Source organism: Hevea brasiliensis, chromosome 2 (genome assembly GCF_030052815.1).
Source record: "Hevea brasiliensis isolate MT/VB/25A 57/8 chromosome 2, ASM3005281v1, whole genome shotgun sequence".
In the NCBI taxonomy this organism is placed as follows: Eukaryota; Viridiplantae; Streptophyta; class Magnoliopsida; order Malpighiales; family Euphorbiaceae; genus Hevea; species Hevea brasiliensis.
The window spans coordinates 102311215-102325071 of NC_079494.1; the positions used below are offsets into that span (position 1 = coordinate 102311215).

The 13857-nt window shown below is 37.6% G+C and overlaps 1 pseudogene; it reads right to left on the reverse strand.

Annotated features, from left to right (window-relative positions):
- Positions 1-865: 865 nt before the first annotated feature.
- LOC110651690 (non-specific lipid transfer protein GPI-anchored 10-like) lies at positions 866-9638 on the reverse strand (annotated as a pseudogene).
- Between the last annotated feature and the right edge of the window lie 4219 nt (positions 9639-13857).

Below are 13857 nucleotides of genomic sequence, written 5' to 3' on the forward strand. Positions count from 1 at the left end.
GGTGAATGTGAAAAAAGCAATTGCAGTAATCACAATTCTCAGCGAATCAAATCCTACAAAGGTATTGTCCTTGGTTGATAAGGTAATGTTTCTTCTCAAACATACAGATAAGATTTGCTAGTATGAATTTGGTTTACTAGCAAGTTCAGATGTTAGGCTATTTGATTCCTGATGCTCAGTTTCTCTTATGTAATTCTTGCAAATTGCTACAAATTTTGAAAGAGATATTCAAATGGAAATAAACTTTATTTGGCATATAGATATTCAAATGGGTTCAACCACTCATTCTGGAATCTGGATAGATGATATCGTTAGTTTGTGGCAATATAAGCCATCTGTGATGTAAAACAGAGAAGGCATTCAGAAAGAAAGTAATTACAAATATTTTCATGAGATTCAGATATGCATATGCAATCATGACTTCTCTGATGTGTCTTCTTTAATTCCTTTGCAACCTGATACATATGCTCCCAAGTATTGAGGTATCATTGGCAGTTTTACAAGGTTAAGGATTCTGATATAGGTAAAAATATCTGCAAGAAACTGTTAAATACTATTCTAAATCAGTAGAAGGGTAATGCGTAGCAGCAGAAAACAAATGTAGTGAAGGAACATCAAAGCCAGTTTATAATGACTAATGCTGATTCTAAATACTAGACTATGTAAGTATACCAATGCAGGATAAACAACCATCAAAAGCTACAACTTGCTCATAATTAGAAACACTGTATTGCTTTTGTAAGAAGATGTTACATAACAGCCTGCCAACCAAGTGAAACAGAGGAATAGGGAGAGAGAGAGAGAAATAGATGAGAAAACAGATAGATTGGATGAGAAAAGAAAATAGATTGGATGAGAAGAGAAAAGAATATTCAAAGATGAGAGAAAAGTATTCTTGTTTATTGATTATTGGAATAACCTATTCTAATATAGATATACTTTATTTATACACTCCTAACTACTGTAACTGCTTTGACTTTCTCCTAAAAAGCTGTAACATCTTTACAACTACTCAACTACCACACACCACCCTCACTATTTTACTCCTTCCACATACAATTACAAACCTTACTCTCCTTACTAGTATTCATTACAGAAGAGTAGCTGCCAGAGTCACCAAAAGCACCAAGAGCCTTTCTGCCTTAAACTTTCTACCAGCATTCTGACCAAGCCCTAATCCCATGATGACAGGTCTTGGTGTCACTTGAACCATTAGAGAAGCTGAAATTCCAGAAAAGGGGAGTATTATTAGGGAAATATATCAAAAATTTAAGAACCTGATTATAATTTCAAGGTCCCTAGAATTTGTAAGCACAAAAGTTCAATATTTGCATACCAGCAACAGAAGAATTGATGTGTTTCCCATTAGAAGAATTGGTATTGCCCCTAGGGGAACTTGAGAAGCAGGTGAACTTGAAGGCACTTCAGGAAGCCCTTGAAGAAAACCATGAAAGAATTGCACAAAAAAAAAAAAAAAAAACAATAAGATAATCTAATATCCCATTACTTACGTATTAATAGTGTGTCATTTTAACAAAGATGTATGCCACGATATAGACAATTCAATTTTAGGTAGATCATGGTACCTGAACAAGCAGATATCTTTACTTGGATGTGACACAGAGCAGGCAGCTGCAGGGCCAGAGTACTGTTAATAGGGAAAGAACTCAAGTTGGTGTCATTGAGTAAGATGCAAGGACAATCAGGTTGCTGCAAGTAGACTTGCTTAAGGTTGTAACAGCAAGATGGTGATGGTGACTGGGCTACGCCTTGGACAAATGGTGCACATGGGGTCAGTGGCAGCAGCTGTGGGGTGCAATTAGCTATTGTTGGGTCTGGGGTGATGGGGGTGTCCTGTGACTGTGAGACAGCTTTGGATGGAAGAAAAATGAGGAACAGCAGAACAAGGACAGTAATGGCAATAGGAGATTGAGGATAAAGAAAAGCGATGGTATGTTGGCTATTGGAATCAGAAATTTATGGTTAAGATGGTGATTAGTTAAATAAGATGAAAGTGCATTTTGAGCATGAGTTGTTACATGCATGGTGTGTGTTATTCTGCAATCTGCATGTACTTCTTGTTCACTCTCTCTCGCTCTGCCAACCTAGCTAACTGTTCCTCTATCGAGCTCGGGTTAATGATAGGGTGCAAAAATTCTTTCATTTTCCATAATCTGCCACTCTAATTCTAGCAAACTTTATTTTTGAAAATTTCCCTTATGGAGAGGATAATGCCACTTGTTGGAAGCTAGAAATCAACATTTAATCATGCTAAAATGTAAGTTTCTTAATTAATTTTCTAATCAGATTTTTTTTAATATAAAAAAGTTTAGGTGAAGCCCCAAAATTCTTGATTAGATTTTAATTTCTATAAAATAGTTATTAGTTCGAATTTTTATATTTTATTATTTATTTTGTATATGTAAATGTTCTTATACTTGGTCGTGGAGTGTGTGGGATTTAATTTTCAATAAAATGGTGTTTTGAACTTTATTCAATTGACATTTTAAAGAAAAATACTCTAATATTGTTAATAGTATATAATAAATGAGATTAAAATATTTTCTTCATTTTTTAAAAGTATTTATGAGACTTATTTTTTTAAAAAACGATATTTTATTAAACTTTCTCTGTCACATTAATAAAATGAACGAAATTTGGGTGTTTATCTTTATAATACTAACGAAATAAAGTTTAAGATATATTTTTATTAAATTATGTGTTAAAATGTGAAATTTTATAGTTTTTTGGGATAATTGTAAAAAAAATTTGTACTTTTTAAATTTTTATAATTCTATCTTATATTATAAAAATTACTAATTAAATCATTAACTTTTTAATTTTTATAAATTCCATTATATTATTAATAAAATCATTGTCTCGTTAAAAAAAAAAACCATGTCAAATGTTACGTCATGCCTATGATAACATAGCTATAATTGATAAAAATTGAAAAATGTAAAATTTAATTGGTAATTTTATTAATATAGAGTATACTTAAAAAAAATGCAAAGTTTTTTTTCACAATTTCTTTTAAAAATTATTAAATTTTAAAATATAAATAATTACACAGATAAAGGCTAAAAAAATATGTTTAATCTAAAGGCTAAAAAAATAAAATTTTCTTAAATATTTATGGTAAAATTTATATATAATTAATTAAAACATATACAATAACAATTAAGTTTTCAAAACCAATTAAAATTGGCTATATGAATTATTTTTTATTATTCAATTATATTCAAAATTATTTTCATATCAATATTAACGATCATGAATTCTTTGATATTACTTCATGTCATTTTAGATATCTTATATTTTATTCTCATTTCTTTCACTACTATTTTATTATATTTTCATATTGAAGTATTTTCAAGTCAATCTGAATTGTTAATTAACTCATAATTTTAAACTCATAATTTTAAACATAATTTGAAATTTTGTATAAATTAAAATAAATGGAAAAAATTGCCAAAAAAAAAATACTATACTTATAAATTTTTTTACAATTATACCCATACTTTAAAAAATTGCCAATTAAACTCTATGCTTTTTAATTCTTATTAATTGTATCCTATCATGACATCTGACTTAGCAGCTCCGTTAGTGAGATAACGATGTTATTAACGATAGGATAGGATTGGTAATATTTAAAAAGTTTAAAATTTAATTAGTAATTTTTATAGTATGGGTAAAATTACAAAAATTTGAAAAGTACAAATTTTTCTTTTATACAATTATCCCTTAATTTTTCTAATACTTTATTCTTTTAAATTTAAATTTTGATAAGTGTCACGACCCAACCTATGAGCCGAACCTGCACTAAGACCTGAGCCAGCCTAAAGCCTCCGAGGCCTATAGTAAGCCTAATTATTCCTTAACCCAATCCTAAGGCCCATTTTAAGCCCAATTTCAAGAATTCAACCAGATAGAGTTCGACCATAATATAGACCATACAACGGGGAGTTTTTGACTCCCCCGACCTATAAACATAATATATAACAATTTGGAGAGCTCAGCTCATCCTCCACATACTCATCATGTCATAGATCAAATGGGAGCTCAGCTTCCTCATCCAATCCAATCACACTCACACATACATGCATTTAATATTCTTACAAGTTCAACATAATATTATATTACAGTCCCAAATTTATTAAAATACTCCTAATAGATGTGGAGTCTAAAAGTTTGGCTAAATTGTGCAAAATACATTAGATATTACTAATTGTCCTGCGAATAAGAGGAGTAAATTAGTCACAATAAGTAATCCTTCTGTAGCCTGAAAAAATAAGGTGAACAGGAGAGCGTTCGACTCAGAGAGTAAAATACTAATTTTAACTACAATTTCTATAGCTACCTAGAGCTAATACATAATGAGGAGTGGAATACAATATCATCGAAATTTTCATACACATCGCATTATAACAGCAAAAAGGCAATTTAGAACACTCACACACCTAATAATATTCAAACAGTACATATATGGGAGCTAATCCCCTATACAGCTCTCTTAATCTAACTTCTGTCAGCGAGTGTCTCTCAAGCCGGACTTTCCCTTGATAAACCAAATGCGGGGGCCAACGGGATAATCTCGAGTCATGCCCACCCCGACTTATCCATAAAGGATCGGGTCCCAGCCAGTGTCTCTTAAGCAGCGTCTACCTGTCCTATCCATATTCAATACCACACACCACACGCACTCCAACGCACGCACACTGCTCCAAATTACCATAAACAACATCTATAGCACTTCATCAATTAAGAATGCAATATAAAACATGCCTAGTGTTTAACTATATAGATACATATTTATAAGTGATGCATGGGCATGCCTGAACATACAATAATATTGAAATTATAATTAAAATTAATATTTTATTTACAGATTTGAACTGAGGTCACTGCAGCAGCTGGGCAGAGGAGGAAGGCTGTTCCGGCTCACCTGATAATTTCATTGTAATTATTTAATATATTTGACTCAATACAAGTTTAGAAAGGACCAAAGAAACGCAAAGCCGTACCGAAAATCTCGTAGAGTCTCCCCTATACCTAGGACCTATTCAACTTGCATAAAGGTTCAAAATACACTTCTATATCCACAAGTCATACATTCACAACTCAATCACATCACATGGCCCCTCTTGGGCCCATCCAAACAGTCAACAACCATAATTTAAAAAATTACAATTTAGTCCCTACAATTAGCCCTTTTGCAAAAACTGCCCAAATGAGCTCTAAAATTTCTAAAACTTTGCCCCGCGGTCCTTAGCAATATTATTTAGCTAATACAAAAGGAATTATAATTTTCTAACCTACCACGAATATTTTATAGATTTTTTAATCGAAATTAGGTACTAGATAATTAAGAAAAAGTAGGGTTCAGGTTTACCTGTGCCAATTTCGACCTTCAGGATGTGCCCGGAACGTCTGAAAATGATGGGGTAGCCTATAATTTCGATCCAATTCTGAAACTTTTTCGGTAGCCTACCTGCCGAGTCCGAAATTGCAAACCTGAATAACTGTTGAATTTCCACGAATTGAAGGTACCTACGTGAAGCCTACAACACAGGGGTTAGTATATAATTTTTACGAAATTTTTTAAACTCATTTAATGCTCGAAAAAATACTGCAAAGTTTCACTGGACTCACTAGAAAACAGTGTCAGAAAAATTCGAAATAGGTATTGCTGCGAAGCTCTAGTCGAGTGGAGCACTCCGGTATTCTTGAATTTTTTGTGGGGTTTACGGTTTTCAAGAAATCTAGCCCAAAGATCAAAATGGGTTAAAACTTTTCGAGAAAAAATTGGATAAACTGCTCGATAGATTTTTGTGTTTTTAGTGTCTATGGAAAGCTCTCGAGGTGTAGATGTATTTTGGGATAAGATCCAGTCCGATTGGTGGCCGGATTGGCCGAAATCAGCCAAGGAAAATGGAAAGTTGCGCGTGCACAGGGGAGAATTTTGGCGCAATTTTTCGGCGGCCTAAAGGCCTGCCGGCGGCAGGGGAAGGGCTAGAGAGGTCGCCGGTGCTGCGAGGAGGGGAGGGGAGGCAGTGGCCGGCGCGGAGGGAGAGGGAGGAGAGAGAAACAAGAGGAAGAAAAATGGCGTCAGGAGGAGAAAGGGAGAGGGGAAAAGGAAGAAGAAAGGACTGGTTCGATTCAATTCTGCCGGTTCAATTTAAGATATCCAAAATTAAATTTTTACTCTACCTTGAGACAAAAAACGAGGTTCAAAAATTTTAAAAAAATTCTAGAAAACTCAAAAAAATTCATATGGTCTAAATATATTTTTAGTTTTGCCGCGTAGTTTTTAAATAAATTTTTAAAAATTATCAAAGTTTTATATTTTCGAAAAATCGAACTTCATTTCAAAAATTCGAAAAATTTCAAATAATTTTTCAAAATTTAAATAAAATAAAATATTAATAGCTACTCATAAAATAATTAATTTAAAAATTATGGGTGTTACATTCTTCCCCCCTTATAGAAAATTCATCCTTGAATTTTTACACAAGACAAAATAAAAGAACATAATTACACATTAAACAAATAAGGATACTTGCTACGCATGTCCCACTCTGACTCCCAGGTACATTATTCTACTGATTGGCTCATCCACAATACCTTAATCATAGGGATCTATTTTGATCTTAGTTGCCACACTTGGTAGTCCACTATGGCTACTGGCTACTCCTCAAACGTCAAGTCTTCTTTCAACTCTATTGTATCCGGTTGTAGCACTTGAGAGGGATTTGGTATGTATTTCCTGAGCATGGAGATGTGAAATACAAGATGAACATGAGAAAGGCTGGGTGATAACTCCAACAGATAGACAACTGCTCCAACTCTATCAGTAACCTCATAAGGTCCAATATACCGAGGTGCCAACTTGCCATTCTTTTCAAATCTCATGACTCCCTTCATTGAAGAAACCTTCAGGAATATGTAATCACCTACTGAAAACTCTATATCCCTCCGTCTGGGATCTGCATAACTCTTCTACCTACTGAAAGCTGTTTTCAATCACTCCCTGATTAAAGGAACTATCTCTGAAGTGTATTGCACTAGGTCTACATCAGGCACCTTTGCTTCTCCCATTTTGGTTCAACACAGAGGAGACTTACACTTTCTGCCATGTAGCGCCTCATAGGGTGCCATCCCGATATTGGAATGATAACTGTTGTTATAAGCAAACTCCACTAAGGGTGTCTGATTATCCCATTGACCTCCAAAATCCAGAACACACATACGAAACATGTCTTTCAGTGTCTGAATTGTCCTATCGGACTGCTTGCCTGTCTGAGGGTGAAAGGCGGTACTAAAGTTTAACTGCATGCCAAGTGCCTCTTGCAGCTTTCTCCAAAACTTAGAAGTGAACTAGGGCCCTCTGTTTGATATTATGGAAGCAGGAACTCCATGCAATCTGATTATTTCTCGAACATAGAGCCTGGCGTATTGTGCAACAGAATAGGTGATTCTCACAGGTAAGAAATGAGCTGATTTAGTCAGATGATCTACAATTATCCATATCGAATCATATCCCCGCATGGTACAAGGCAACCCAGTTACAAAATCCATAGTGATCATTTCCCACTTCCATTCTGGGATAGGGAGCTCTTGCAGCTTCCCTGACGGCCTCTGGTATTCAAACTTCACCTTTTAACAAGTCAAACACTTGGACACAAAGTCTGCTATGTCTCTCTTCATGCCATTCCACCAGTGGTTATCTTTCACATCATGGTACATCTTGGTGGAGCCTGGGTGGACACTGTAGGGTGTATAGTGTGCCTCTTGCATTATCTCATTCCTGAGGTTGTCCACGTTGGGCTCACATATCCTGGAACCTTGCATAAGAGCGCCATCACTAGCAAATCCAAATTCGCAACATTCACCTTGCTGTACTCTTTCTATAATCTTCATTAATTGCAGGTCTCTGTGCTGAGAAACTCTGATTTTATCTTGCAGGTCTGGTCTTACTGAAAAATGGACCAATAATAGCCCCTCATCTGAAATATCTAAGAGCAGACCTTGATCTATCAACTCGTGTACTTCCTGAATTAACAGTCTCTTTACTGCTGATATGCGCATGAAGCTATCAGAAGATTTTCTGCTCAAAGCATCTGCTACTACATTGGCCTTCCCAAGATGATACTGGATGGTACAATCATAGTCCTTCAGAAGTTTCATCCATCTCCTCTGCCTCAAGTTTAAATCCCTCTATTGGAAGATGTACTTTAAACTCTTGTGGTCAGTATAAATCTCACACACTTCACCATACAGGTAGTGTTTCTAGATCTTTAATGCAAAGACTACAGCCGCCATTTCCAAGTAATGGGTGGGGTAGTTCTGCTCTTGCCTCTTTATCTGCCTTGAAGCATAACTCACTACTTTCCCATGCTGCATCAAAACACACCCTAAACTAACTCTGGAGGCATCACAGTACACAGTATATCCTTCACCACTCATCGGTAATGTCAACACAGGGCCTATAGTTAGACATTCCTTAAGCTTCTGGAAGCTCTCCTCATAATCATCTGTCCAAATGAAAGGAACATTCTTCTGAGTTAATTTAGTTAAGGGAGCTGCTATCCTGGAGAAATTCTGTACAAAATGCTTATAGTAGCTAGCTAGGCCCAGAAAACTTCACATCTCAGTGACTATTATAGGCTTAAGCCAATCAGTTACCGCTTTAATTTTCTTGGGATCCACTTGAATGCCTTCACTAGAAATCACGTATCCCAAGAATGAGATGCTTTCTAGCCAAAATTCACATTTTGAAAATTTAGCTTATAGTTGGTGTCCCCTCAAAGTCTGCAACACCATCCTCAAATGCCACACATGTTCTTCCTCAGTCCGAGAGTATACCAAAATGTCATCTATGAATACAATGACAAAACGGTTCAGGAATGGCCTGAACACCCTGTTCATTAAGTCTATGAAGGCCGCTGGTGCATTAGTGAGTCCAAAAGATATCACCAAGAACTCATAATGACCATATCTTGTCCTGAACGCTGTCTTGGGCACATCCTCATTCTTGATTCTCAACTGATAGTAGCCTAACCATAGATCTATTTAAGAAAAGAATCTAGCCCCTTGGAGCTGATCAAACAGATCATCGATCCGAGGAAGTGGATACTTGTTCTTCAGTCACCTTGTTCAGCTATCTATAATTAATACATAACCTTAAGGACCCATCTTTCTTCCTCACAAATAGAACGAGAGCGCCCCAGGGAGAGGTACTTGGACGGATAAAACCCTTGTCCAAAAGCTCTTGTAGTTGCTCCTTCAATTCCTTCAATTCTGCTAGGGCCATTCTGTAAAGCGGTATTGATATGAGGTTTGTACCCAACACAAATGTCAATGCAGAACTCTATTTTCCTTCCTGGTAGTAACCTTGTAAGCTCCTTAGGGAAGACATCCATAAATTCTCTGACAATAGGAACATTCTTGATGCTAACACTTTTCACGGATGTATCTCTCACTAATGCCAAATACCCCTGACACCCATGCCTCAATATCTTTCTAGCACTAATTACTGACACCATGTTATATGGAGTCACGCTCCTGTCACCATCAAAGCTAAACTCTTCCTCTTCCACCATCAACGCTCCTACTGGGGCCATTCTGTAAGGCGGCATTGATATGAGGTTTGTACCCGGCATAATATCAATGTAGAACTCTATTTCCCTTCCTGGTGGTAACCCTGAAAGCTCCTCAGGGAAAACATCCATAAATTCTCTGACAATAAGAACATTCTCGATGCCAACACTTTCCACGGATGTATCTCTCACTAATGCCAAATACCCCTGACATCCATGCCTCAACATCTTTCTAGCACTAATTACTGACACCAAGTTATATGGAGCCACGCTCCTGTCACCATCAAAGCTCAACTCTTCCACACCAGGTATATGAAAGTACACCTTTTTGTTCCTGCAGTCTAAAGTGGCATAATGAGTTGCCAGCCAATCCATTCCCAAAATTACATCGAAATCCATTACTAGTAAAAGAACTAAGTCTGCTGGGAGGATCCTTCCATCCACTACCACTAGGCTACCCGAAAAAATCATATTTACATCTATGTTGTCACTAAAAGGGGTAGCTACAGACAAGGGGCATTCTAAAGTTGTAGGGCTCCTACCCAATCTCATGGCAAAAACGGGGGAGACAAATGAGTGCGTAGCACCTGGATCTATTAAAACACGAGCCTCATAGGAACAGACTAGAAGAATACCTACCACAACTGCATTGAAAGCCTGAGCATCCTAGTGGGTCATGGTAAAAACTCGAGCTTGAACCCTACCATGCATTGCATAACCCTAAAGTTGACTTCTACCTCCTGACCTGCCTCTAAATCCATATCTTCCTTGTCCTCGGCTCTGTTGGCCACTAAACTGACTGCCTGCCATGCTGGAAGTACCAGGATACAATTGACGAAGAACATTTGCAGCAGAACCTTGTGACCCCATCTGTAGCTCACCGAACATGGGACATTCTCTACCAAAGTGGCCCTACTGGCCACACCAGAAACATACTCTTGAACCCATCATACAAGGTCCTAAATGTCCTCTTCCACGCTGCGCGCAAGGTGTCAAGGAGGATCCTAAACCAGACCCAGAACTGCTGTAACCCGAACTGTAACCACTATTGGATTCGTATCCTGGTCTGAATCCTCAAGATATGCGTTTAAAACCACCCTTCTTATTATTTCTACTTCTTCCTCTGTAATGACTTTGGCCTCCACTATCCGAGGTATCCATTTAGGAAACACCTGAAGAACCCTCTGCTCTATTCTTCTTTTCCCTTCCGCTGTCATCTCTTGTATAGCTAATTTTAATCTGTCGAGCTCGATCAACTATTACATCGAAAGATTGATCAAACATCATAGCCAGGTTTGCATACTTCATGTCCAGCCTCTTTAGGAACCTCTTTACCTTCATACTTTCTATAGCCACTGCTGTAGAGGCATACCTACTCAGTTCTAAAAATTATGTAGCATATTCATCTACGGATCTGTCATTCTGCCTTAAGGCCTCAAAGGCCCATTGCTTTTGGTCTCTGAAGCTTTATGGCACAAACCTGTTGACGAACAGTTCCACAAACTGGGTCTAAGATAATCTCTCAATACGAGGTAGTACATAGTCTATAATCCACTGCCTTAGCATTTGCCCCAATACATGCTGCACACACTCTACCAATCTCCTATTGGTTAACTATAGTTCCACCCCTGCCTATTTGTAGGAGTCCAAAAACTGATAAGTATCATCAGTTACATCATAGATACCAGATACCAACTTCTTAAAATTTATTATTTGTTTGTAAAGTTCCTCTCTTGGTGCGGTGGGCTGCTGCTGTTGTGGAGGGTGGACCATATATTGTGCTATCATATCAATGGTCCTTTGCAATCTGGCTAGGGTAGCTGCCATTGGGTCCATAGGACCCTAGGCCATAAAAAAGTATTCCTGTACTGGTGGCAGCTGCTCTTTTGCTTGAGCGACTACTCTTCTGCTTGTGCAGCTCTAGGTCTCCTGCCCTGCCTCATCGGGGCAGGCACCTCATCTTGTGCCGACACCTCATCTGGCACATCCCGCTCTGGTATAGTGGCAACTCTTCTGCTTCTATGCAGTTTTCTGAAATTCAGCAGTATTAGCCCACAAAATTTAGAATGGCATGTTACACAGCTCTATAGACTCATATTTACACACAATTATATGAAGCAAAAACTAGAAGCAAAGATGACAATGCAATGATTAATGTGGACCCTATTCTCTGCATGTGACTCCTATTAGACTCTTCTCAAAACTTTAGACATGTATTCCCTATAAATCTGGAGCCTAAGCTCTGATACCACATTTTGTGACGACCCAACCTATAGGCCAGACCGGCACTAGAACCTGGGCCAGTCCCTGAGGCCCGTAGTAAGCCTAACTATTCCTTAACCCAATCCTAAGGCCCATTTTAAGCCCAATTTCAAGAATTCAACCGGACAGAGTCCGTCCATAATATGGACCATATAATGGGAAGTTTTTGACTCGTCCGACCTGTATATATAATAATTTGGGGAGCTTAGCTCACCCTCCACATACTCATCATGTCATAGATCAAATGGGAGCTCAGCTCCCTCATCCAATCCAATCACACTCAAACATACTTGCATTTAATGTTCTTACAAATTCAACATAATATTATATAACAGTATCAAATTTATTAAAATACTCCTAACGCATGCAGAGTCTAAAAGTTTGGCTAAATTATTCAAAATACATTAGATATTACTAATTGACCTGCGAAGAAGAGGAGCAAGTTAGTCACAATAAGTAATCCTCCTGTAGCCTGAAATAATAAGGTGAACAGGAGTGAGCGTTCAACTCAGAGAGTAAAATACCAATTTTAACTACAATTTCTATAGCTACCTAGAGCTAATGCATCCTAAGGAGTGGAATACATTATCATCGAAATTTTCATACACATCACATCATAACAGCAAAAAGGCAATTTGGAGCACTCACACACCCAATAATGTTCAAACAGTACATATTTGGGAGCTGATCCCTTATACAGCTCTCTTAATCAAACTTCTGCTAGCAAGTGTCTCTCAAGCTGGACTTTCCCTTGATAAACCAAATGCGGGGGCCAGCAAGATAATCTCGTGCTGTGCCTATCCCGACTTATCCATAAAGGACCGGGTCCCAGCGAGTGTCTCTCAAGCCACTGCCCAAATGAGCTCTAAAAATTCTAAAACTTTACCTTACGATCCTTAGCAATATTATTTAGCTAATGCAAAAGGAATTATAAATTTTTAACCTACCACGTATATTTTATAGATTTTTTAATCGAAATCAGGCACTAGATAATTAAGAAAAAGTAGAGTTCGGGTTTACCTATGCTGATTCCGACCTCGGATGCACCCCTGAAACATCTGAAAATGATGGGGTAGCCTATAATTTCGACCCAATTCTGAAACTTTTTCGATAGCTTGCCTGCTCGGTGCGAAATTACAGACCCGAGTAACTATTGAATTTTCTCGAATTAAAGGTACCTATGCGAAGCCCACAACACGGGGGTTAGTATATAATTTTACGGAATTTTCTGAACTCATTTAATGCTCGGAAAAACACTGCGAAGTTTCGCAGGATCCACTGGAAAACGGTATCGGAAAAATTTTAAATGAGTATTGCCGCGAAGCTCTCGTCGAGTGTAGCACTCCGGTATTCTCGGATTTTTGGTGGGTTTTACGATTTTCGAGAGATCTAGCTCAAAAATCAAAATAGGCTAAAACTTTCTGAGTAAAAATTGGACAAACCGCTCGATAGATTTTTGTGTTCTTGGTGTCTATAGAAAGCTCTCAAGGTGTAGATGTGTTTTGCAATAAGACCAAGTCCGATTAGTGGCCGGATTGGTCGAAATCAGCCCGGGAAAATGGAAAGTCGCGTGCACAGAGGAGGAGTTTGGCGCAATTTTCCGGCCGCCTGGAGGCTTGCCGGCGACTGGGGAAGGGCAAGGGAGGTTGCCGGTGCTGCGAGGAGGGAGGGGAGGCGGTGGCCGGCGCAGAGGGAGAGGGAGGAGAGAGAAATGAGAGGAAGAAAAATGGCGTCTAGAGGAGAAAGGGAGAGGGAAAAAGGAAGAAGAAAGGACCGTTTCGATTCAATCGGTCCAATTCAATTCAGTTCGATTCTGCCGGTTCGATTTAGGATACTCGAAATTAAATTTTTACTTTATTTTGGGACAAAAAATGAGGCCCACAAATTTCGAAAAAATTCTAGAAAACTCAGAAAAATTCGTAGGATCTAAATATATTTTTAGTTTTACCACGTAGTCTTTAAATAAATTTTTAAAAATCATCAAAGTTTTATATTT